The sequence below is a fragment of the Passer domesticus genome, chromosome 4 (genome assembly GCF_036417665.1).
Source record: "Passer domesticus isolate bPasDom1 chromosome 4, bPasDom1.hap1, whole genome shotgun sequence".
NCBI lineage: Eukaryota > Metazoa > Chordata > Aves > Passeriformes > Passeridae > Passer > Passer domesticus.
The window spans coordinates 51,299,027-51,326,021 of NC_087477.1; the positions used below are offsets into that span (position 1 = coordinate 51,299,027).

At 37.7% G+C, this 26,995-nt stretch overlaps 1 protein-coding gene across 28 annotated transcripts in view; it reads left to right on the top strand.

Moving 5' to 3' along the window:
• TENM3 (teneurin transmembrane protein 3) overlaps window positions 1–26,995 on the top strand; it is a 1,290,895-nt gene that overhangs the window by 883,374 nt on the left and 380,526 nt on the right. For 2 of the 28 annotated variants that reach the window (XM_064417781.1, XM_064417782.1), the window contains exon 1: window positions 33–223. The exons of the other annotated variants lie outside the window; for them this stretch is intronic. The gene's annotated coding sequence lies outside the window, so the exon portion shown is untranslated. Of the gene's footprint in view, window positions 1–32; window positions 224–26,995 lie in introns of those variants that run through there. 28 annotated transcript variants of the gene reach the window in all.

Sequence of the window (26,995 nt, forward strand, 5' to 3'; positions counted from 1 at the left end):
GGGAGGAGGCGGGGAAAGTGAGCTCCGCGGGACGCGTAAGCTCCCGCGGCGCGGGGCGCGGGCAGCAACTCGTGGCCCTCCCCCCGCCCGGCCCCCGGCCCTCCCCTCGCTCCCGCCCGCCCTCCGCTCCCGCCCGCCCGGCCTGACAAAGTGCCGGCGTGCGCCGCTCTCCCCCGCGCTGCTGCCGGGGCGCGGAGGCGGCGAGGCTCGCGGCGTGCCCGCGGTAAGTGCGCGCTGCGCTCCGCGCTGTCCGGCCGGCAGCGGGGCCGGGGCCGCTGCCCTCCGCCCGGACGAGAGCGGGCTGGGGGCTGGTGCGCGGGGGCGGCGGAGGTTTTTGCGGCCCTCCGTCTCTCCCTTCCCCACCTCCCCCACGGCGGCACCGGTGGCGGCGGGACTTTCGCCGGGCGGTGGGCGGGAGTCGCGGGGCGTCCCGGGACGCGCGGCCGCGGCAGGAGCGCGGCCCCAGGTAGGGCTGCGCGGGCGCGGGGGAGCCGGAGAATGGGGCCGGGGATGCAACTTAATGTGGAAACTCCGCGGTGCCGGGCGGAAAACTGAGCGGGGGGTTGGGAGGGGTCTGGGTCTGGCAGCAGCGCTGCGCGGCCTCGGAGCGGGGTCGGGGGCTGCCGGTGTGCGCGCTCCCGGGGGGGCTGAGCGCGCTCCCGGCGGCGGCGGCGGGACTGGGCACCGCGGCACTTTCGGTGCTTTCCCAAGTCGGCATCCTCACTTTTGGAAGATAAACGGAAGTGTCCGCACTCCTGTCCGGTGAGCGTAGCGGTGCGGGCGGAGGCGCGAAAGCTCGTCCGAGCAAGTTTATGGTGGGTTTGGAACTTGGTGTTTGTCACCTCGGGTGTGCGGGGCGCTCCCGCCGGGTCCGGCGTCCTCGGGCGGCGCGTTTGTCAAGCGGCGGCGGGCGGTGCCAGGCTGCCGGGTGGTCTGTGCTCCAGAGCTGCCACCGGGGCTCTACCTGCTCTGCTGCTGAAGGACCGGGTTTCTGAGGCTCGCATCTGTAATGGTCTAGTCCATAAACTGTAGTGAAAATCGTGTTACTGTGCAGCGAAAACACATGGCGACCAAAGAAATCGTGTGTCACTGTGGTTTGGGGAGAGAAAGGGGTGGTCTCCCCCGCGAAATTCCAAACATTGCTGGTGTCTGGTGGGGTTTTTCTTCACGTGTATGTAGGAAGCAGATCCACTGTTCTGTGGACTTAAAAGTTTTATGTTATAAAGTTGCTTTTAAGCAAAGTAATGTCAAAGGAGAACACCCCCAAACTCCCATCTTGATGTACTCACAGACTGTTAAAAGTTTTTTGATAGGAGCAGTTTCCATAACATATCGTGTAGACGTAGTCTCCTTTAAATATTTAGATATAAAATATTTTTATATGAAAACTTTGGCAGTTTTATTTTTCTCCTTTCTGAATATCATGTGTCTCTTAAGCTAAGCCTTAGTTCAATGCTTGTTTGGTTTTATTTGACTGTTACCACTGCATTTTATATTTACTTCCTCAGGCAAAGTATTTTGCTTCACACTGCTGAAGAGTTGTAGTGATATTCTGTGGCTGTGTGGATCCTAAAAATCTGTCTAGTAAAGAATAAATTGAAGTATAAATGTTGTTCATCTATGGTCTTACAGAAAAGTTAATTGTAAAACACTTGAAGACACCTTCTGAAAAATACCACTGCTCTTCCCTTCTAAAATGATCTAAGTGCTATTCAGAATTGTTATTGCATTCACATTTAGGAGATTAGTTTAATATTGTATGCAGGCAAAAAAATAATGAAATATACTTTGGTATAATATAAGAATAGTTTGGAAAAAGGGCCCTATGTAAGTGTAAATATACATGAAAATTTTGGAAAAATATAACAGGTTGAGAAAAATATTAGCTTACAATTCTGAAGCTTTGCTACTATGAACATGCTGGGTTATTTTACATGGTCTAGTAAATTAGGGGAGGGGGAAAAACCCAACAGTACAGAAATATTAGATGCATACATCTGATTAAAAATGGAAAGGGGCTCAGTCGACTGAACACTGAGATAAAAGATGCTGTTTGGTATAAGAAATACTTGACCCCGCTGAGATTCTTTTGTTTAAGATGTTTTGAGGAAAAACAATGAAAATAACTTTCATAATCCAGTTAGCAGGTTAAGACTGGTACTTCAGTCAAATCTCTTAGAGCTGGGAGTAATTATTCTCTGTTTAAATTAAAAAATAGAAGAAAAGGATATATTAATAGAAACTAGATTTAAAGTTACAAATGAGCACACAATGGCTGCTGTAATAAACATCTGTTTTATAAAAGCCCCGTAAGATATTAGAAAATGAAATAATAGCCTGGAAGTATTTTTTGTCATCTCCTAGCCCCAACAATTAACAGATTATAGTCTTGGCTCAGTAAGATACTCAGAACCTTTATCTTCAGTTAAAATCAGTGAGCATTGTGCAGACTGATGCCCCTGTAGATTGATGCAAAAACTCCCACTAACTTGTATCAGTTTTGGATTAGGCCCAATAAAAGCTGAGAGTGCCCAGCAGCTCGGAGGATCAGGTGCTGTTTGTGAAGGGGCATTGTGCTATATAGACATGAAAGAGCAGAGATGCTAAGGCTTCAGGTCAGAACTGCTCTTATATTTATAGTGGTACTGTACTTAATACTCTGTTTCTATTGTAGAAAACTCATCTCTCTGTCAGTGTGCAAGAGAAACTATAATATTCTTATAGAGCAAAATTTTTATAGAGAAATCTTAAAATATTTTTTTCCAAAATGTTATGCAAGTAAGTTGCGCTTGTGTAAGATTTAGAGGCTGATTTGAGCTACTACATATTAGAGATTATTAATAAGATTAATGTATCTATATAATATTATTTCCTTTTAAGAATAACTTTACTGTAGAAAATACATTCTATTAAATGAAGACTTAGAAACTTGTTAGGCTTACTGTTTTAGTAAATGTAGTGATAACATGATTATCACCTGCAAGTTTGTGCAGTATCAAGGACAAAAAATATTATCAGAAATAATTTTAGAGTGTTTATTAGAAAATTCTTGGCTTGATAAAATAATTTTTTTACCCCAGGCTAACTAGTTAAATAAGTCCTTTCAGGATACCTGCATGTGATTTGTGATTCTTCTTAGACTGAAGAGTGTCTTAAAAGAAAGCATTTATTTTTCTAACAGAGTAGTATTATTTGCTGAATTTTAGCTTGTAGAAAACATTTCAGGGACCCAGAGTTAGGATTGGGGTTCACACTGTCAGATGAGCAATTAAAAGGAAGCTCTAAACATTTAATTTTTTAGAGATAATAGAGGCTTTAAGGAAGTTACCATTGTAAAAATGTGCCGCTTTAACAACCTTTCCTTCGTTCTAAAACTGATTAATTGCTGTGTCTTATAAAACCTGATTTATTTCATACTTTTTTCATACCAAGCATTACCATTATGAAGCTCTCCTTATAAGTGAGATTAATGTTTCTGAGCAAAGAAGTGGTTTGGAGGGCTGCATTCATTTTGAGTGCTATTCTAATCAATTTTAGATACAGCATTTCACAATGTATCAGTCTGCATCCGAACCTGCCTTATTATGTGGAATTAACTTGTTAGTGATTGATAGGAAGCCTGCTCTATCTCCAGAGGTGATTTGTTAGAAACAAGTGTTAGAGGTTCCAGGAGTTTGAGTACAGGGTCAGGCGACTCCGGTGCCCATTCTGTGGCCTGACTGAAGCTCGACAGAGAAGTTAAAAAAAAATGCGGTGCTGGTTTTTTTTTGAATGCTAAAAAACCCAACACACTCCAAAAATCCTCAAATGAAAACCTAAAACCATTTATATTAAATAGTGTTCCTTACTGTGGTGCTGGGTTTCACAGACATTCTGAAGTGACAGGTATGAGGCACAGACAGTGTCTTTGTGCATCACTACGTGCTGTTACAATGCATGTCTCCTGGATTATTTGGAGGAATCGCTTCAGCATTTGAAATCAAGACTCAGAAGGCTAGTTTTAGATGACAAGGTGCACACCTACTGCATATTGCTTGCATAGTTATTGAAATACATGCCAATGCTATTTTTTCTCTTTTAAAAGTAGCAAGGATTGTACTTGTTTCAATAGCTAGTGAGATATTTGCACATTCTGTCTGTGCACCCTTTGGTCTCAGATTCACCACTGTTTAATTCTTTACCACTAGGCTATGGTCACACACTGCTGCTGAGTGTGATGCATAAACATTTAAAGTCCAGGAAAAAAAAAAGCTTCTTCGATATTGAGAGAAAAATAAGTTTAAAAAGGCCAAATTTAAAAACACACATGAGAAACCTCTGAAAATTGTAAACAATTCTAAGATATAGGTGTATGCATCTGTTATGAGGATAGTAATTTAAATCTAAATTTTAGTTATTTATGCGTTTCTTGCAAGATGTACTAATTGCATTCAGTAAATTTTTTAAGTTTGCATATTGGACTAATTACATTAGTCTTTTAGTTCAAGTGTGCATGTAAACAGTAACAGAATGTTGCGACTGAAGCATTGCGTAAAAGTATTTCTGGTCTTATGCAGATCAGAAGTAATAAAATTACAAAATGTTTATGAATACCAGCCTCTAAGTGCTCCTCACCTTTTAGTTCAGTCTGGCTTTATGGAATAAACATTATTTGTACAGGTTCATTTTAATATTGCAACTGAAATATCTGCTACTGAACAAGTAGGAAGGGAATAGTATCTTAAACGTAATAAAATGGAGAGTACAACACAAACTGTATCTCTGGTTGCCTTCTTAGATGCAAGTTGTCTGCGTGTTCCATACTTTCACCTTATGGGCAGTTTACTCTTGTTTTAAAATACATTTTATGCCAAGCTGATACTTAGATGACATAAGGTTGAAAAGTAGTTTAAGTCTGGAACTGTTTTGTGCTGATATATGCTGAGTCTTGAAAAGAAGTGGGAGTGCTTTTATAGTTTAGACTGAAATTCAACATGTAAGTTCAAACCTGGGTGACCTAATTATTTTAAATTTTCCAAATTAAGTCTGTAACAGGTTGAGGTTGTTGATACTTGGTGTGTATGTTTGTGTCTACAAAAAAAGTTAATTGCAAACATTAGTGCCTAGATGCATTGAAAGCAAAACAGTAAACTAGAAACTGCAAGGTGCTGTACTGAATTCAGCACTGATTAACATACTCTGCAAATCCACTGAAATCAGCAAATTACCTGGATTGTTATGTACTCGAGGCTGTAGTAGAACTTTGTGTCAAAATATTTTAATAACTGAAATGTGTGTTAAAGGTTATAGTAACTTTGGTTCACTTTTACAGTAGGAGTTCATTAATGCAAATTCAATCTTTGTGGATAAAGGAAAACTTTTCAACTTGAGAAAAGATGTTTTAAATTATTACTGGTTACTTTCCTGACTTTTATATTTTTATCACACTGCTAGTAAATCTTTAAAATGAAAATCTTAACATGAACTAGCTATGGATTATAATTATGTGATAATAGAGTCTCTATGCCTCTTTTTCTGTTCTCCCCCAACATCCCTCCATTCCATCCCTGGCAAAATCCTGGAATAATTGCAGAAATTTTTACTCTTTCAAATAAATAATTTTGAAAGAAAGGAGAATATTTTTTATAATGATGGTCTAAAATCTGTATTCTATAAACCTTTACATTTCATGAGTTAAGATCTACATGTGTCTTCTGCATCTGAATTGCAGCTTGCAAAAATCTTAAGGTATTATGACTTCAATTTTTCCTGTAACATTGAAAAACATTCAGAAAGTCAGCAGTTATTACTGTAAAAGCTATCTTGGTGTGGATCTTAGAATGTGTTGTGTTGAAATCAGTGGTGTTGGTGGTGTTATTTTTCAACATTGTATTGAATTTCTAATAGTATTCTTGACAGCGGTTAAGCCAACGTACAAAGGAACTAATGTGTCTTATTTCCTTATTTGAGTCTTGACAATTTTTAGTGTCTAAAGAAAACTGTCAAGGGTAAAATTGGTAAAATACAGATTTAAAACATTTTTCTTGGCAGGAGTTGAATAGAAAGTTGCGTGTGAGAATTTTTAGAGGAGGGGGAAAGAAATTAATCACCTCTGTGATTTATTATAATACAGCAATAGATTCCTGAATCATAGAAGTCCTTGATACACTTTGACTGGTTCATGGAGGGGGGTGGCTATGTAGTGGTTGAAGAAATCATCATTGCTAATAAGTGTTACTTTAGATTAGCAAATGAAAGACTGCATAGTCCTTCAAAGGCCTCATCCATTCTCATTATAATCCTTTGAACATTTGTCTGACCTTTCTAAAGAAATTCTACAGAAACTTTGTGCTTAGGGTTCCACATAAATAAACTGACCAGCACTTATCTCAAGAAGTTTGTACTCTAATGACAGGAGCAATAATACATCTTTTTAACAAAAATATATCAAATGTTACTTGCCACAGCAAATTCTTAATTTATTTTCAAATATCACAATGTAATACTTGAGACTAATGAGTGTAAAGCAGCTTATTAAAAGCAAATAATATCACAGTTCTCTAACAAAAATAAAACCAATTTGTATTGCTAATATTTTTCCTCTCAGCTTTGTTATGGTTTATACCTATAGAAAGCTGGGGTAGGTGGGGCAATTTTGTTTTCAAGGCTGAACGTGTGAAGGTTTGTGCAGCTAGGACATGCCCAGCTAAAGCAAACCAGCCTAGCTCTACTCACGTCAGGGAAGACATTGCCATTTGCCTTCTGGGACATGACATGTAGGGCTATGCTCATTAAACACTTTCAATTTAGATTTTGCTTTAACTCTTACCTTTTTTTTTCCTTTTTTTTAAAATAAGCAGTTTACTTCTTTCATTTTGTAAAATACATGGCTTATTTGAATAGGCTTTAGTGCCTCTCAAAAGCATCATGGCTCAGATGGGTTTTTTCCATTAAAAGAAAAAAACCTCTTATTCTGTTAGTAAACTTGGCAAAGCAGAAAATAATTAATTTATTAAATCAGTTTTTTAAGAAAGACATTCTTTATTCATACTACTGAATATATTCAAGTATTTGAGGTTTCCCTATTCCTTTTAAGAGAGATTTTTGATTTCAGTGTCAAAAGGTTGAGTGGCAGCATCCAAATCTATGCAACTGGAACTGAGGAAAGATACTATATTCCAACAAATCAGCTGGTTGAAATCTGGGTTACAAGATGGGAGTGTTTGTGTATTGCTTTAGCAACAAAGGTGGAGTTGCAGGAAGTCTTCGTTGGGGCAGCAGTTACTAAATTACCATTTGTTCACCATTGTTCCCATGCTGGAAGGCAGAAATGTTGTATTCTTAAACTAATGAAGGAACTGGAGAAATGCTGGACCTCTGCAAATGTGAGTGAGCTTATTCCAGACAAATAAACAGGTAATTGAGAGTGCTAAGGAGTTCTAGGTTGTGTTTGGTATATCAGACTGATAAATGTGAAATCCTCGAATTTGGTTTCCTTCTATCCATAACTAGTTAGAAAATTTAAAATTTAGGCAGAAAAGAGCCCTTTGATATTGTGTGGTAGGAAGCCGTCTTTTTCACATCTTGGTAATATGTGTACATGCACACATGTTTTGGATTGTCTAATCTTCAATATTATTACTTTAGGTTTAGTGTAAATTGATGGCAGATGAATGAAAAACTTTCCAGGCAGATTTTTTAAAATATAGATGTGTATCTGCACATGTACTTTGTCCATTCAATACTGACTTAGTAAACGTACAGTACGAAATTACAGGAGGATTTGTCCTTTTCCCCTCATTCATCTGTCAGTTGCTGAAGTTTGTGATTTCAACACGGGCCAATGTGTTGGGAAGTGTCAAAAAAACTTAGGGGTCTGCAGTCCACAGTGACATCTCAATGAGTGCTGGGAGCAGAAATGCTCATCACCTATCAGGAAGTTTTCCAGTCATTTGTGTATTGATAGAGTATGAAAAAGACCCACCTAGTAATCCCATCTATCTAAAGCTATGGTAACTCAGAAATACAACTATGACTGACTGTGCTCTACAGGAAACCTGGAAGTAATAAGTGATTAGGAAAGCTGGGGTTTTATTTTCTTTCTTGAGTGAAGAGTATCTTAGCATAAAAATGAAATATCAGCTCTTACTTAGCATGAAATAGTTATAATTGCATTTAGAAATGTTTTAAGTAGCTTAAAAATGCATAGCTGCTCTTATTAGTCTTTTGATAATTTTCTGTTAATTGTGGATTGATACAGGGTTAATGGTATAAAATGTTAGCACTTCTAATGATATGTTTAAGAACAGTGCAGACATTAAATTCAGTAAACTGAATATGTGGCCTCATAAATAAATGCTGAATTATAATACAAAGCACACCATGACCAAATTAATTAGTATGTTTAATCTAGTGAATTCCAGCTAGGCTGCATATAATATGGACATGTATTTAATTTCTAAATTTAATATTAGCTGCATAAGTCAGCTCTTACTTAATCAGTGCAGATCAGTAATAGAAATGTAATATATCTGGGGTTTTACATAAGCTTTTCTCTTTAAATGAAATGTTTTGATATTGTTTGATACTTTAAATATTGTAATTAAAAAAGGTATGTGGGTAGGAATGTTTCCTGTGTTCTCCCCATAATTTGTCGTCATCAGGAGGTAGAATTCCTGAGGTCCAAAATAAAATATTCATTCAGGCAAAATGGCGGCGCTCATTAAAATTCATTCAAGGATCTAGGGCAGAATATTTTGTATTTGCCTATTTGATACAAAATTTACTGTTGGTTGCTTTGCTCTAATTATTATATCATTTTTTTATTTGGGTAGAGTTAAAATGCCAGTAGAATAATCTTAATTTTTCATTTGAAAGCCTTACTTTTCAAGGAAAGTGCAGAATTAAAAGACTATTTAATTTTTTAATAACCTGTGAGTACTTTAGATTTTTCCTCTTGTAAATTACAAGTATTAGGTTTTTATCACGTGAGCCATAGGGCATACAGATTTTCTTGTACTCATTTTCTGAATTCGTAAATGTGAGTTAGGATAGAAATAGGAAATTGGGTGGTATTGAGTCCAGTTTTGAAAACCTCTAAATAATCTGTTCAGTTGGTAGTTTCAGGGACTTCAATGAGATTGGGTAGTGAATAGGCATTGTCCCTGTGATCAGTGCTCTACAGGCTTAGGCTCATTGCTTTCAGAGGAAAGTCTGAGAATAATCAGCATGCGTTTTCTTCTTCTTTTTTCTCGATACGGGATTACACACTCTGCCTGTAACCTTTGATATAAATCTACCTTTGCTTTGTGTTCTTTTTCTGGTAAATACTTGACTAGAAATGAGTTGATGAACTGCTCAGTTTTTATGGAGAGCCCATAAAGCACAGAATGGGCTGACTGCACTCTGATCCTCAGTCAAACCTTATTGTTAAATGTGTTTGGGATGACTTCCACCCCCATTCCCAGCATTTGGAACAAGCAAATCCAATAACAGTTTATTTGCTGAACCTCACAAAGGAGTGCACTTGTCCGAAAGGGGGCACAGTGAGGTTACGCCTGTGCTGCCACATTGAACACAGCGCTGTCACTTTCCCACGTGCTGGGACACCATCATCTATGTGCTTCGTTCTTAAAGAGCTCCCTTTTGGCTTTTTGATCTGTACTCATTCATGGCACTCCCAAACAATTCTTGGGCGTGGTTTAGCAGTTAAGACCAGAGATGTATTTGTTCTGGGGACCATTCCCATTAAGCTCTTTGCTTGCAGCTTCCTAATTTAGAGGTTAAGACTCGTTACTAGAACAGACTGATTTAATTATACTGGCTTTAAGTGTGATTTTGTACAAGATGAACTCTAGAAGTCTTTTGCAACCTAAATTGTTGTGTGATTCCAAGCCTTTTGGTTGCACTCCATGCAGGCCTTGGGGGTGTTGAATTTAATATTTGGGTGTCACACCTGAATTCAGTGTTGCCAATGATAATTCTGTTACTACAGTTCCAAAAATAATTGTTTGTCAGGCTCAGAAGTACAATCATCGTATTTGTGTTTTAATCAGTTTAAATGAACAAATGTTAGTGTTTTGTAACCTGATGTAGGATATTTTTTCTATTCGAATATTTTTTCTACCCTGCTTGTGTAAGATTGTTCCTATTAACTTAACAAGAGTATTTTTTTGGAGTGCACAAACATAAAAGAGGACTCTCTGTGTTAGAATCATTGTTAAGTGCAGTACGTTTTCCCGCACTAGAAACTTGATACAATTAATTTAGCTATTAAGTAAAAACTAGCTTAATTTTAGTCTATACACCTGCTAATTATTACATACTGCTCACATGACAGAATTTAAGTTTACTGGTTTATAATAAGTGCAAAATAGCTAGCTTTTTATTGGCAGCATCGTGCAAGAAAACCAGATTAACAGCTTTTTTGTTAAGATTTTTTTTTTGTGACACTGGATTAAAGATAATATTAACTGATTTATTATGAGAATCAAATCTGTAGGGGTTTTTTAAAGTTTTTGGTTTTTTTGGTTGGTTAAAAAATATACAAGAGTAACAAGTTACAATACTAGTACTTTTAATATTAATGAAAAAAAATAAAGTCCACTACCCCATCACTTCTTGTCTGTGAAGAGGCTTTGCTTACATTTAGCTTAAACGAAAGCTACGTCACCAGATATCACACTGAACTGCCGTAAACCCACTTGCAATCCTGTGTGGGCTGTAGCTCAGTGAGCCAAAGAGGCTGAGTGAAACCTAAAGGAGGTTTCTTTGCAGAACCTTCTTGGCAGTGCTTCAGTGTCATACCCACTCCATGGAGGAAAAGGAACGAGGCAGCCTGTAAGGGATCTTCTGTGCCTGGGATTAGGCGCCCAAATGAGCTATCTTTGTGAAGGTCTAAGGCACGTCGTGGCCTTCTCCCCACTGCTTTGAAAGCCGGGCACTTTCTGCAGGAGCTCTGCTTTGAGATGCCTGAAGCGTAGTCTCACTTTAGTGATTTAAGCTAAACAGACGGCATTTCATACGTGCTGCCTCAACTAAAACTGCATCAACAGCTAAGAAAGCATGTAAAAATAGTGTGGAAACTAAGGGTTTCTTTGACTGGAGCTATTGTTATTTTCAGGTTTTATTTTTTTAATAATAATTTTAATTGAAATTTTAATATCATAACTAGAATCACATTATAGATGTTTGAAAACTGTTGTTTCATCAATGATTTGTAGGTTGAATATTGTCCACAGGTTAAAATAGGACCTTGAGCTCTACATTAAAGTAGAGGAACTGCATATTAGAAGCAAATGTTGCTTCAAATTTGTAGAAGGTTTCCTGGTTTTAATATGGATTGCATTGATACTGTTTCAGGGGAAAAACATTTATACATTATTTGCCCATAAACAGATAAGCACTGTATGTATTGGTATTTTGAGTATTTTTGTTAAATGCAATTCAAACAATTTTGAATTAGAAAATGTGCAAAAATTGGGTTAACTGCATATAACTGTTAAAGCTGTCCTAGCTCACTGATATTTTCAAAAATGTAAATAGACAGTAGATGTGGACTTTTTCGTTCTCATAATATTACCAATATATTTAGTTTAGTTTCATGGCCTACAAACCAAAAGTACCAGGGTTTCTACAAGCTTGGTCTTAATATTTCTTCTTCCTGCTCTCCTGTGCCATTCACACAGCTGCTTCACTCAGCCCTGTTCCGTTTCTCCCTGCTGGCTGAAAATCACTGTTAGATATCAATTTCAACTTGCAGAAGATGGGTTATACAATTTTTGGGCGACAAATGCAGGAGCTGTTTGTTCTTTCATCTCCTCTGTGGTGGTTCATAATTGTCTTTAAAAAAAATAAGGTGCTGGTTTGATTAACATATGAAGGTTTTATAAGCTGTCAGTGCATCCTTTAGAAATAAAAAATTGGCATATTGCATCCTGTCCTCTCTGTTGCTCTCTCCATTGTTGTAAACTCAGCTGTTTGCTTATCTGTATAGTGAATTCAGAGCAGCAGAATAAAATAGAATTTTGAATGCTTAATTTTCAATTTTTATAGTTTTAATTTATTTTTTCCTAGGTTGGTAGTAGCACTGACTCAGTTCAACAGACAGCCACAGCATAGTGGTAGGTGTAGGGCTGGAATATAAGGACAGGACTGGATTTTTAGTTTGTTTTAAAAAAGGGAGTAGCACACCACCTACATTTTCCTTACTTATTAAATTAGAAACACCTACAGGAGGAAAGTAGGTCCTAGAAAAGAGTTGGCAACGTCTGTTTTTTACTCTCTGTGCATTGCTCTGTTTCGTGCTCAGCATCACAGCAGAAAACATTTGGGACTAACCTGACCAAGAGAAACCATAAATGAAAGAGAGGAAATTGAAATACAAGTCTGCCTTTTATCTTCTCCCCTCCAATAACTGTCTGTGCATTCATATAGTAGGACCACATGGTTACTTGGTGGGGTTGTTTTTCCCATAGACACCATTTTATAAAAGGAACAGCAGTGATACTGAGAGCCCACAGAGGACGGCCACCAAGATGGTCAGAGAGATGGGCCACCTTTCCTATGAGGAAAGGCTGAGAGAATTGGGATTGTTCAGCCAGGGAAAGAGAAGGCTTTGGGGTGACCTAATTGTCACCTTCCAGTACCTGAAGGGATCTTGCAGGGCAGTTGGAGAGGGACTTTTGAGGAGAGCTTGTAGTGATACAAAAAGGAGGAATGGCTTCAAACTGAAAGAGAGTAGGTTTAGACTGGATGATAGGAAGAAATTATTTACTGTGAGGGTGACAACACACCTGAACAGATTGCCCAGGGATGTTGTGTATGCTCCATCCCTGGAAGTCTTTTGGGCCAGTCTGGATGATGCAGCTCTGAACAACCAGGTCTAGTGGAAGGTGTCCCTGTCAATCACAAGTGGGCAGGAACAGGAAGTTCTTTTAAATTTCCTTCCCATCCAAGCCATTCTGTGATAAGTGATTCTATGCTTCCCTTACTCTGTATTCAAATTGCATTAATCCTCCAGCAGCAGGAGGGATGTCTCAGCAATCACCACTTGTTTACAGAGGATGTAACAGGGCTGATTTCTTTAGCCTATGCACTTTGGTATTTGAGTTTTTTGAAATAGCAGATGTTGTCAGTAGTGTCAGTACTATCAATGCTTATGTTGGTGGTTTGTGCTTTTAGAAGTTTTCAAGGAAAGACTAACCTGGAATTGATTGCTTTGTCTGAGAAACAAACCCGAAAGAGAGGAGGTGCAGCTATTTATATAGCTTTTGCCTCTGCCCACCTATTTCTCTTTCCAGACATGGATATATAAAGGGATCATAGGGGTTTTCACACTTTAACCCTTCCCTTTAGTACCAGCTGATGTGACAGCAGGTAATTCTGCATTCTGTGATGGACTTATGGTCATGCCTTGTGCAGCCTTGCTGTTTGGAGGCAGCACAATTCAGTTTCCTGGAGAAGGTCATCATCATTTAGCTATAGGTTATGATGCTGATGCTTTTATTTTTCCTGTTGGGGCTGTTCTGTTGCCCATGAACAACAGATTCATTGGATCAGAAGAGGACAAAGAAGGGGGGGATGTGTCATTGTAGCCTGATGCTTAGGGCATGCATCTGAGAATAGGAAAACTTGCAGCTTCTTTTAATCTTCCAGAAGTGTCCTTTTCCTTCATTCCTGGTGCTGACATGAGTGTTGGTATGACTTTGGGCTGAGCCAGAATTTATTTGTCTTAAAGAGACACATAGATACATACATATATATACAGACACACATACATATATATTAAAAAAAAAAAATTCCCTAAAGTTAATTTTCCTTTTCCTTTTTTGAGTTAGTCTTTGCTAGCTCCATTTGTGAAGTGTCTTTTGGTGACAGTGCTGTTGCTAGAGCTGGCATGCAAGAGGAAGGAATTGGTAGCTGAAGCTGGGAATAAGAAATTGCTAAGGGGGCTGGAAATGCACTTTTAAAAGGGATTATATGGTATTAAAGCCTGTGTCTACAACAGGATAGATACTGAAAAACTAGGATGGAAAAAATATGACCACTTTCTGCTTTGTTACCTCTTTTCTAGTCCAAATCTGAAGCCAAAGGTGTGTGTGCCTTTTTGGATTAGACTTGTGTTTTTCTCTAGAGAAACAGTTACCAGTTTGGCCTTTGGGTCAGATTGTGGTCCACATGTGACTAGTTTTGCACATGCAAAGGGAAGAAATATAAAATGAAAATCATGTGGCAAAGTAAACAGATCCAAAATTAAATATAATAGATTTAAAAAATTATTTATTTCTCATGCTATAAGCGGCACAGTGTTTCTGATGTAATTCAGCAGATTATTCCTGTGTGCATGGGTACCTGAGCCCACCTTCTAATGACTTGCATGCTTGTCCCCCCAGTGAGGACAGAGCTGCTGTCAGTACAGGTTGAAACACAACTGACACCCCAAATCTTTTTCAGTTGTTCATGAATAGAAGTTACAAGTGGTGTTTATTACATGTCACAAAAGCTGTGGAGGTTACCCTTATTTTACAGACCTGAGCACTGAGGCAATGAAGGACAATTTGCTTGTAGGACCACAAAAACTTAAGAGCAGGACCCTCATATAACCTGACTTCTCCTTAGGTGGCATGGAGGATGGTTCATCTTCTTTATAGATGTATTTTTGGCTTGACCTTAGTTTTGACTTGGTGCATTAATTTTTTCTTACAGTTTGCTGGAAGCCTATACTTCTGCATAAGGTGAAGTGTGTCAAGCTGTGGTTTTGAGTTGCCTGTCCTGAAATATGGCCATGTTTCAAAGGGGAAGACATTTTCACTTCATTCCTTCCGTTTGAAAATCATCACCACTGTTGCTTCCTAGTTCCAATGTGATTAAATTTCTTTGCAAAACTTTGCTGGGTATATACGAAGAAACAAGGTGCTGACTAAACATGTTTTTAGTAATTTTAGGTGACAGGCTCAGCAGCTCACACATTTTAATACCATCAGTTCCTTGCTGCTGCCATCAGTGCAAACAGTGATTGTTCTAAAGTGTACATGGTAGCACAGGCATGGCCTTAAATTAAGTAGCCTCAAAAATATTCCCATGATGGTGTACACTATGCCTTGTGAATGTAGATTCACTGCTTTTTTTTCTTAGCTGCACCTTACCCTGGAAAGCTATGAATCAAAGATAAAGAAGTCATTGAGGAGAAATGTTTAATGTAAGGACTGATGCTCATGTTCATTAACTAGGGTAGTAGAAGTCTGTTGTTTTGGTGTTTCAGAACTGTTGTTAGGTAGTTGACTTCACAGATTTGTATAGATCACTCTTAAAATGAGTAGAAAATTATCTTATTGGAATAATTTTTTCAAGAGTATAAAAATATGCATTAAGAGCAATATGAATGTATTTTACCGAATCCTATAGTCTGATAAAGACCTTATATGACTTGGGTTACCTTTTTGGATCACAAGCTTACTTCCCTATGTATAGTTGCTACTTAAGAGAATTTTGATGTTTTTTCAGAGGTGAGGTAGTTACCAAGAAAAAGAAGTATTTGAAAGATAAAGATACTGACAGTATTTGGAGCTTGACTATGCTTTTCTAGAAGGGAACATTGAAAGAAAAGATGATGACATAGAATAGTGTGTTTCACCCACAAACCAGTCCAAATAATATTTACAAAAGACGACCAGACAATGATAATTCTGGCATTTTTCAGTTTACACACCAGATTAGTTAATGTTAACCTGGTTTCAAACAGTGTGAGCTGAGCTGTGCTGGGTTAAAGGAGGCAGGGTGGAGGTGGCTGAGCTCCTGCTTGAACAGTCCTGGAGCAGGGGAATATGGTGTGCCATGCTCAGCCACTTCAGGTCTGTACTCTGCAGTTGTTCAAAAGTCATGGGGTGGAGGATGCAGCTCACCAAACAGGATTATTATTCCAAAGGGGGAAAACATCTCTAGACAATTCCCAATAAGGTGATGTTTTCATTGTATGTTTCGAAAGTTCTCAGATGACAACTGAGATGAAAAAGTCATACTCAAGTAGTGTGTAAAACATTTAGATTCCAAAGTCTTTTGTGAGATTAAGGACTATTTAGTTGAAAAGAGAGAATGTTTCATCCATCACCTTTCCTCTGATCCAATGTCCTTGGATCAACTTGGAAAAGTAAGGTTAGGGAAATAAGATTTTTTTAAGCTGTCTTTAGAAAGAGAATCATTTGCCCATAGTGAACAGTGAACCATGAACTGCATCTTTGCCTACTGCTTGGTCTGGGGGTCATTGTTAAGAAGGCCCTGGAATGAATGAAGTGTCCTCCAGAAAAGAAAACATTGAATTTTGGTTCTAAGAGATGTCCTTTCTCTATCTTTTGCTGTCAGCTCATCATGAACAATTTGTGGACTGAGATGGCTGGCTTTGATTTGTCCATAAGGATGGCTAGAATATTTTGTGGCTCTTTCTGTTTACCTTTTGTAGGCTACTCTGACCCAGTGGCAGTTTGATTTTAATCCTTATTACTTTCTCAACTTTTTAGTGTCATTTTTTGCAGCTTTCTGATTTCCATGAGCCTTTCTTATTTTGAAGTGGTGAACAAAACATCTGTCTAACTAGAGAGTTTTTGAGTGTTTAGCTTTACTGAAATATTCAATGCAATACTTTATTCCTTGAAAACACATGATATCTAGTGATCCTGTTTATCTGTTGTCATTATTTATTGTTTTAGACTTTGCCTAGCAGGGCTTTGTGCTCTGCACAATGAGGTCCCAAGAGCTGGAGTTCCTTACTGCTATTGCACAAGGAGTATGTGTGTTCAGGATGGAGATAAAAGCTTGCTCAGTCAGTGTGGGGTTAACAAATGCAGTGGGCAGGAGGAGAAGTCATACTGTTCTGGTGCTGATGCCAAGCAATTATATTGGATGGCTTTATAGACTTACTTCACCAGATTTGAGGACCAGATAATTGAATCTGCTGAATTCCATGCGAATCGTAATGATGCAGCTCAGTCCCCATGATTTTAGTGAAACCAGAAGACTTTCTCCTGAGCTGAGAAATTGAAGTGTTTGGCTAGATGGTCTGGTAAAGCAAAAGTCTGACCGTGAGGCTCTATGCCTACTGAAATTAATATTGCACAGATATGTAGGTATTGGGGTGTAGGATGCTGTGACCTTCCTAAGCTATAGAGACATTTTAGTTAAGCTGTCTGGTGTGAAGGTAGGCTCGTGCCTGGGAGGTCTGTGTCACGGCAGCCAGTGTGCTTGGAGTAATATGTCTTCAACAGCTGACCTAGTCTGAACAGTGACGGGAGAGTGACCTTGCAATTGTGCATCTGCTCTAACTTTGATACAGGGGTCATGTTATGTGTTGTTTTCTTTGTAAATCAGGTTGCCTGTGCCTTCTGCAGAGTCTACATTTTTCTGTTTCAAAATACTTTGTGCAAACATCATTTTTTACCTTAGACTGCAGAAATATATGAGATATAGGGATATATTGGATTTGAAAGAAACAAAGCTAGTCTGTGTAATTCTCCAGCCTATTCTTTTTAGAGTATTATGTCACTAAGAAAAGCTTTTGCTTATTCATATAGCATGCAAGTATGTAAACGTTTGCAAGAAAAAAAAAAAAATTTACAGATACCTGTTCCACCATTTTGTTCTTCTGTTTCTTCCTCCAAATTGTTACTGTGCATTACAGTTAGGGTGGGATGTGTCAGATGTGCAAAAACCCCTAAAATATCAAGTAAGATGGAGTTTTTTTATCATACTGTATATAGCATTTTGCCACAGGACAACTTTCTCCCAATGGCAGGGCACTGAACAGCTTGCATCTGTGGGAAAGTGGTAGCAAAATTGATGGAACAGTCTGTTCCTGCCGATGTTCATTTCGATGCCCCAGAATACGGCTTTCAGCGTCTCTGCTGCCAAGGCATACCCTAAATTGATGGGACAAAAGGAACAACCTGGATCTTCCATGTGTTAAAGTGAGGAAATGAAATCTTAAATCTCATTTAGGTTTGGAATTAGGTGGATTGGCAATGCCTGTGGAGTTCAAATGGGGAAAAAGATGAGTCTCTTACTCCTCTCTATCACACAGCTCTCTGAAAGGGGTTGGAAGTATTTAGTGGAGGGTAGAAGCAGACAAGCAGGACAGCTTTTCTTGCAATAGCCAAAACTGAGTTGAAAATGAAGGGAAAAGGGGAAGACATGAAAGTCTAATGAAAAAACATGTTGAATTTAAAATATACCTTAGGAAATATTTAAGAGAAAAAAATTCTATGTTGTCTGTGACAGGAAAATATCTCTGGTGTTACTTCAAACTCTCCATGTGATCTGTTGAAGTGCTGAACTCTCCAGGGCAGCCCTAATTTATCATCTCATTCTTTTGCAAGGGTTCACACAATTTCCAGTAAAGTACCAGAAATCATGTTGCTTGTATGCCGTTTTTTCTTCTGCTTCTCATTTTTTTTCCCACAGCAATGGCACCTACCTCTGCTTCCAGTCAGGCTGGAGAGACGCCTCCCATTGGTGTAGACAATTTATTTGGGATCTGGTACTTTTTATAAAAGAGGTTATTTTAAACAAGTGTAGGCAAGGAAATTGCGACATTACTTACAAACATCCTCTCCTATTCACCTTAATGTGAAAATGCCATGAAATAGTAGGCTCAGGAATGTGTATAGAACAGGGCTTTGAGACTTTTATATGTGCCCAGTGAGGAAAAAGTGTGCAGAGTGTGTGTATTTTCCTTCCTGGTTTTATCACAATGCTTGGGGTTTTTCCTACTGGTCATAAGCTGTTGCTCCCTTCTTCAGCCCTATAACAAGAAAACTCAAGTACACAGCTTTGCAGTTGATTGCTGACCTTTGCCCTGTCTGACTTAGGTGAAGACATCAGCACAGTTTTGATTTCAGTCATGTGCCTGGGGCATTCAGTCATATGAAGGACCCTTCCCAAGGAAGATTGTTCACAAGTATACACTTGGATTTACTAAGGTTATACATCATTTTTATAAACTGTTTTTACATAAACCCACACAAAACTGGAACATAAAGGTTTATTTTATTTTTTCTGATTGTAGACTCATATGACACAATTTAAAAAATATTTTAAGAAATTGATAAAAATAAAACTATCTAAAAATATTTTTTGTAGCTAGAGAGTAAGCTTAAATGTCCCATAAACCATTTGATATATAAAAATACCAGTATATGTGAAATTCCAGCTATCTCCCCAGCATTTCTCTGGAGAAAAACCAAATACATTATCTTTGACTTCTTTTGTTTATTGGTGAACTAATAAGACATTCCTATTGTAGCACTGGTCTCAGATGTACCTTATACTGTGTCTGGCTAATAGAGCAGGTTTGTTCCATCGGGGGTTAAGAATATTTAATCCTTTAACGCTGACACATACAACACGCAGCCATGTCAGCTACAGCTGTTTCCAAACATCAGTAACAAAATTATAGATGGTTTTGAAGCTTCTGTGTTGGAAATGAATACATTTGAGGATTCAACTTGCTGACAGTGTTTATCTAATTTAATCTTGCCATCTGGAAGAAAGTAAACATTTTTTAGGAAATTGAAGTTAAGGTAGCAAGCCCCTTGTGGTTTCTGGCTGTTGCAAATAAGTTAAGTTGTACTATGTTGATGAAAATCTTCAATAGGGAGGGGATCATGGTTATATTTTAAAGATTGTTATGCAAATGCAGTGATGCATAAAATTGTTTCAGAATATCTGCATTATTAACTTCCCTGCTTATTCAATAGTTAAATGCCTTTCTTCTCAGATAAAACCAGCATGTTTTTTCAGTGAAATGTGATAAAACATGAGAAGCATATGCATGCAGAATGAATAGGTGTAACTGAAGCACCTAGGTGATTGCTTTTCATCTTACATTTTTCTGGTTTTTTCCTTATTCTTCCTCGTGTTTGGTTTTTTTTTCATTCTGTATTGCATTTGCTTTTCAAGTATCTACTCTTTTTTCTTTATTTGTGTGCTTTGTTATTTGTTTTTAATTATTTGAATAATTTTTCAAGGTTTTTACTTAGTTTTCTAAAGGAACTGTTTATGTAGTCATGCCATGTGTGTATCAGTCCCCCTGTGATAATTTTGAACCTGTTAGTCACTTTCGAATAAATGGAGAGCCAGAAGAAGATTCCAAAGGCATTGGATTTGCACAATGTGCAAGTCCAGGTGTCTTGGTGGAGAGGAGAAACCGTGCCCTGCAGCATGAGCTATGTGGAGAAAGAAGGAAAGACTAGAGATATCTTTGCAAACCAGAGCTAATTACGTTGTTCATAAAATTGCTTAAGTGCTAGTCCATTCCCTTCTGTTTTCTGTTTGAGCAGTCTGATGAGACGTTTTACATGATGGGGAGAAGTCAAGATGCTTTTATACTTGTCATGGACTAGAACATTTATATAAATAAAATATATTTATGGTGCAAGGCAGATTTTAGATATGCATGATTTGAAGGGATGGACAGTTTCAGCCATTTTACACATAGAACAAATGACAGTTTAGTTTGCCTTTAAGTTTATCTTTAACGTCATCTTTATCTTTTTGAAGGGTATTTGCTGCTTTATTGTTATTATTTAATGAAATCTTTACATTAAGATCTCTGAATTATACAAGATCTGTTCAAAATTATAGGATGTTGTGAAAAGACCAGTGAGCACGTGAGCCAATAATATGGTGGTTGTGCCCTTGGCTCCTAAGAGGAGAAGGGCAGGAAAAAAATTAGCAGAGGTATGGACTCAGCAGAAGTAGCTTGGTAATAGTAACAAGAAAAAATAGTTTTCGACATTCTGGAAAGGGTCAGTAAAACTAGAAGAAAGATATAGTCTGTTCCTGCTTAACTTTGGTGTCTGGTGGTTTCAGCTGGTTCTTTCAAACTCTGCTTTCTCTGCTCTTTGAGATTATATTCACCCTTCCTTCTTGATGTCTACACCCTCTTGCTTTGCTCTCTTCTGCTAAAGCACTGATTATTTACTTAGGCTTGTGCAAGCATGCTAATGTTCTGCTAAAGCTAAAGGTACTATTGTCATATAGAAGCTGGTCAAATAATGGGATTTTAAACTGAAATATCTAACTTCATATTCAGTGGAAACTGCCCGTCAGCATTTTTATAGGTCTGAATAGGCTTTTTAAAAGGATCTAGCTCTAAGCCTTGATAATTGAACTTAAGCTCGTAAGTTACTTATCTGCTCCTGAAATTTAAACCTGATCCATGTTGTAAAACTGCAATGAAGAACTACATGAAAATGAAATAGGATGTTAATGGAGAATGTCTCATTTAGAGTTGCTTCTTAGCAATATAAGCAACAGTTTTAGGAATGTTGATCTGATTTTTATTGTCTTGTATATGAATTACTTTATTAAGTGAGCTATTTGGTGTCCAAATCATGGCACATTCCAACTTTGTCAGTGTGATCTAGGCATTGTACTGGAAATAAATACACAGACTGGTGAGTTTGTAAACAGTTATGGCTGTGCCCTGTGTTAAATAAGGACTATGCTTTATTTTCATGCAATAAAATTTAATTAGTTGTAAGTCAGGTTTTGCTTTAGTTGTAATTAGTTTAGCATATAATTATTCTGTCTAATAGCAATCTGAAATCTGCAAGCATTTTGATCTTATTCCAAGTAAAAAAAAAGAAACCCTCTTAGAAGTATTCAATCAGTAGCTATAATAGAATCTTATTAGTCAACCATATTATAGACTGTGTAAATCTTTAAGTGACTGAAGCAGTGTTTTCACTGATGCTTGTTATGTATTGCATTAAGAAGATATATAAAAATGCTTTATATTGGACTTGCAACTCCTATAAGATTTGGAAAAAATCAGCAATTGTTTTTTTGGTGAGCTTAGTATTTGCTGGTTTGACTTTTAGGTTTTTTTCAATTTTTGTTTTAAAATTAATTTTAAAGGTCTAGCTTTTGTAAAATATAACAGGAACTGTTTGTGTGAAAACAGTAATAATTCAGTTTTAACAAATATATATACATTAAATCTCATAATTTACACACAAATATTACTGCCTATTAAAGAATATTATAATGATTTATGAGTACTTTTTGAACAATATCTTGTGTCTTCTATCTTTTGGATGTGGCTGGTTGCCATTTCTAAAGAAGTTGCCCTGCCAAGGAATCTTCTGACAGCTCTTCCTATGGATTTCCTTTTGGGAACAGCATTAAAGCAAGAGATAAATGCAGAGTCTGGCATGTTATTAGCTGCAGTGGAGTGATGGGGAGCAGCTTCTGTTCTCACTTCCACCCTAACCAGCTTATTTTTTGCTAGCAGTGGTTTACAATTTTGCTTGCTAGTAATGTTGTTCTAAATTAAATTTCACCTGTATTATTAATTTTAATGTTCTTATGTTTCCTCCATAAAAGGGCTGTCTCTGAGCTGCTCATCATTTCATCAGCCTATAGGTCAGGAAATTATGACTAATCAGAGCATAGGGAATGGCGCTTTTTAAGGAATAGAACAGTCAACAGCCTTTTATTTGATGATATTTTTCTTTTTGAAACTCTGTGGTCTGATTGGGAGGAATAAGTGGCTTCACAACTAGAAGAGAAATACTCAAACATTTACATTTAAAAAGGAATATGTACTTTAGCTTGGGAAGAAATTGCCTCATCTTTAAGGAATAGGATTTTCAGTGACTTCTCTGCTTTTCCAATTACTCACCCTATAAATCTCAAAAAAGTAGGTATTTCTGTTAACGCATATGATATGCCTGCTAACTTTAACTTGTCATTTTCCCTTCTAGGGTTTCTATTTTACAGGAATGATTGGGGTACAGTTCTAAATTCTGTTTCAGTTTTGGGTTTTTGTTTTTTTTTCCAGAGCAATTGTACTGAAATGATCTCACATATTTTAAAGTATCTTATAAGGACAAATATGTATTTGTTGAAGTATTATCACATGCATAATTGTGTGTGTATAAATGCTTATGTATGCAGGTATCATGTAATTATAGAGCTCAATACTTTATGTGTAAGTGTGAATGTGTGCATAATTAAAGAATTAAAAACTTAAAGCAGAACACAGTTGTGTAGCATCTTGAAATAGTTTTGTTTGCACGTGCCAACTTGTTAAATAGCATTATATTGGGGCCTCAGTGAAAGGCTATTGTAAGCTCTAATAACAATAAGTTAATCTCTAGGTTAACAGTATGGAAAACACAACTTTTCTTGGTGGTTTGCCTTTTTTTTTCTTCCCCAATGAAACTAGTCTATAAATATTTGAATTATCAAAACAAAAGGGAAAAATAATCTTCCTGATAATAAAGTGGTATATATGTATTTATTTTTTTGCTTCTAGTCTCCTTTAAACCTTGTTTTAAAACAACACTCTTTAGGCATCAATGGGTTGAAGTTCATTTGCAACCCAAATGTAATAATAAAACCAAGTCAAATATGTTCCCATTATCACTCAAGATGCTGTACTTAGAAGATGGATATAGAAATGGCACAAAATATCCAGCTGCTCTACATCAAAAACCAGTCCAAGTGCAAATAAATACTTGGAAATGTTTTGTCTTTAAATTGAAAGGAGTCCTGAAATAAAAAGTGATTCAATTCAATGTGACAAATGAAGTATGAATTCCATTTCGCAATAAGTAATAGGGAGGATTTTATTTTTGTTCCTTTAACTATGTTTCACCCAGACATATGAATATTGTATTTAGTACTAAACAGTTTCAGAAGATGAAAGTTGCCAATTGTTGGAGCCTGTGCACATTTTCCAGGCTGCAGCCACTGAACTGACGAGGAAAGCAGAGATGTGAAAATCTAGAATAATAGAAAGCATTCACATTTCATGAAGCTGAATTTCAGCTGAGTGCTTTAAATAAGAAAAGGGCAAATATGTATCTCTTCTCCAACTCAGAGACAGTCTCAGAGGGTCTTCCAGCCAGTTAGGGTACTCCCTTTAAGGTTTTATTCACTGCAAATACACACACACCCCACAAAAAACCAAATGCAAACAAACAAAAAAACCACAAAAAAAAAAAAAGACAAAAAAACCCCACCAACTCTGCAAACTCTACTTTAGATTCAGTATGATCCTTATATTTTTTGTAGTTTAAGTATTCTGTACAGAAAAGAAAGTGTTAAATATCTACCCCAGAGAATCAGAATATAACTGCCTTTGCTTTCATTTGTGCTGGGGTAGCTGCGAGCAGCACCATGGGAAATAAAATGATGGTGTAGCTGGGTGTAGTGTAGTAGAGATCAAGAGCAAAGTAATGGAGAAAATCCTTAATTTTTGTAGCAGGTTTTCTAGAGCAAAGATGTAGTGATTTTATTTCCTCTTGTCCTATCCTTCGAGGATCCTGGCTTGCTGTGTAGTTAACTATTGAGCAAGAAGTATCAGGTTGGTTTATATGGGGCCCCTGCTGGAGAACGTAAGTGGGCATTTCCTACTTGGTGACTTGTTTAGGTGTATGGATTTGGTTTGCATTTTTTTTTCTTCCTTTCAGTGTCTAATAAGTTGGAAAATGTTTCAAGATCTGTTAAAACTTGCATGAGACGGAGATTATAGGAATATGTTAAGTTTTGAGGACTCATAGTAGAAAAGTAGGTGACCTTCTAGAGAGCAATGGCCAGAAAAGCCAGAGGAGCAGGTTAAGTTTTGCTAGTGGAGGGTGGAGTGGGCACCAGGTGGCACCCTCTTCCCACAGCAAGCTGGGAGCTGATGGATGGCAGTGCACCAGATAGTTCTGATAGGCTTCCAAAAGCTTCGTTTTATTGCCATCACCGGCCTCGCCTCACAGTAGCTTCCCACTTATCCTTTCTTTGGTTTTGGAGTTGTTGGCTTTGGGTCAGCAATCTGGGAGGCAGCAGATGCTGTGGTGGATGTAGAGCTGCCAGGGTGCTGGATGGCTTGTTGGTCATGAGCTGACAGGGATGGCCACTGGCCACTTCCCAGAGCTGCCAGAGGGCAGAACCAGACAGGCAAACAAATGTCTGCTTCAGATGGGGAATGTGTAGGAAACTAAGTGAGAGGATAACAGCAAAAGGATAGGGGGAAAGGAGGAGTCAGGATTTAATCAAAAAGGGGTAAGTAACTGAAAATCAATTCTGTGGAAGGGAGGTGACATGGAGAAATGTATAGATAAGGACACAATATAATAAATTGGAGGCAAAGAATCATGTAAAGAAGAAAAGGCGAGTGTTCTGTCTGTTCCTATTTACTTGAGTTCCAGGAAAAGCACCTAAAAAAACCCTCAAAAAACAACATTACAAAGAAAACAAATAATCAAAAAGAGAAGAAAGAATAAGATTGAACTGATTTTCGCTTGAATATTTTTTATGGGCAGTTTCTGGAGAACCTACTTTACGCTGTAGTGTAGGAAAAGAGAAGAGACAGTTGAATGAAATAAGAGTGTTGGATAGCTGATTATATTGATGTCTTTTCATTTGCCCAGTCTAGCTTAAACCCCTGGTTGTTCATGATTATAGAGCAGTAGCTTTTCCATCTGATAGCCAAGTCTGTGCTCTTCGGATTTGCATCTCCCCAATTTGAATGGCACAGTTGCTTTTGTCACTTTTCCAGAGACTGGAAGTAAATACTGAAGCTGCCAAGGCAAAATGCATCCTGACCCTATAGTTAAAAACATCTTGTTTCCAGGTAGTGCTTCTTGCTGAATTCTGAAGCATGTAATATGAATTGCTTTGGAAAGCATTTTGTATCCTTAAGATAGAAAAGCATATTTCAGCATCTGATAACTATAAAGAAACTTTCAAGGCTGCTGATCCAGATGCTTTAAAATAGGCTTGAATTTAGTTAAATTTTATTTCAGGCTGCTTTTACTGACCTTCGCTCCCCTTCTCCCCTTGCATATTCCCTTGGTGGTCTTTCAAAAGCCAGGTGTCTGGGATTGTCTCTAGCCTGCTCTGAAAACACCCCAGGCCTTGGATTAATACATTAGGGCTGCCTTTTATTGAAGTCCATCCATTTACATAAGGCCAGCTCAGTCAAACTCACTTGCAATGTACAGCCAAGTTGAACCAAAACCTCAGAGGGTCACTAGTGCATGGTCCTGGATTTTACTGACTTTAACTTAGTGTTGCACCTTCTTGCAATGAAAACTGAAGAGTATTGCAGGGCTGGTTTGGATTTCTGATTCACAGAGGGATGTTGAAGAAATCTTTGATCTTTGTGTGAAAGAACTGAAGAAAGGACAGTATTTGTAAAAATGTGTTCCTGCTTAAAGGATGTGAGTATAGATCTAATATCAGGGTGAAAATTTCATTATGTATACATGGCATGACAATACATTGTTAAAATTAAAAATACTTCCTTCAGCATATAGAACAGACTTACCTGGACTGCATCAATATAATTCTGTTATACCAGCTTTTCACTCTGAAAGCATTGCCACTAAATGAGCACACTTTGGGTCTCATGTTCTAAATGTAGCTCAGGCCTACTGATATCAAAATCTAAACAAATTTATTGTTATCTTTTTCAAGCATATAAAACTATAGAATTTTTTTTTTGTGTGTGTGGTTGGTTGGTTTGGCCTTTTCTGATGATTCGAATTGTCAGCTTTTACAACTTGGTATTGTTTTTTACTAGAGTCCTTCTCAGTCTTGTTGAAAGTGGGTCACAGAACCTGGTTAGCTTAGGAGTGAATGGAACAGCTACAAAAATAGTGAGCTCTGCTTAGACTGTCTGTTCAAAATATTCACACTGCATTTTGCAAACAGGAAGTATTATTAGTGATTTTTTTCTGCTAGAGGTGATAGCCGAGTTCTCCTCCCTGATTAGCACTTGAATAGCGAGTAAACAAAGTACAGACCTTTATGAAAATAACAATGTTCAAGTAAAAGAGACATGTTTTAGAATACCTTTTTTATCACAAGTTTCTGTGAATGAATGTATTAGAACAGCATTATTTTCCCAGTTTTGTTATCTGCTACCTTTTGGGTTTTTTACATGGAAACACATAATTTGCATGATCTGAGCAGTTTGACTCCAGAATTTAGATGTGTGATATTCTGGGTACTTACATAATATATC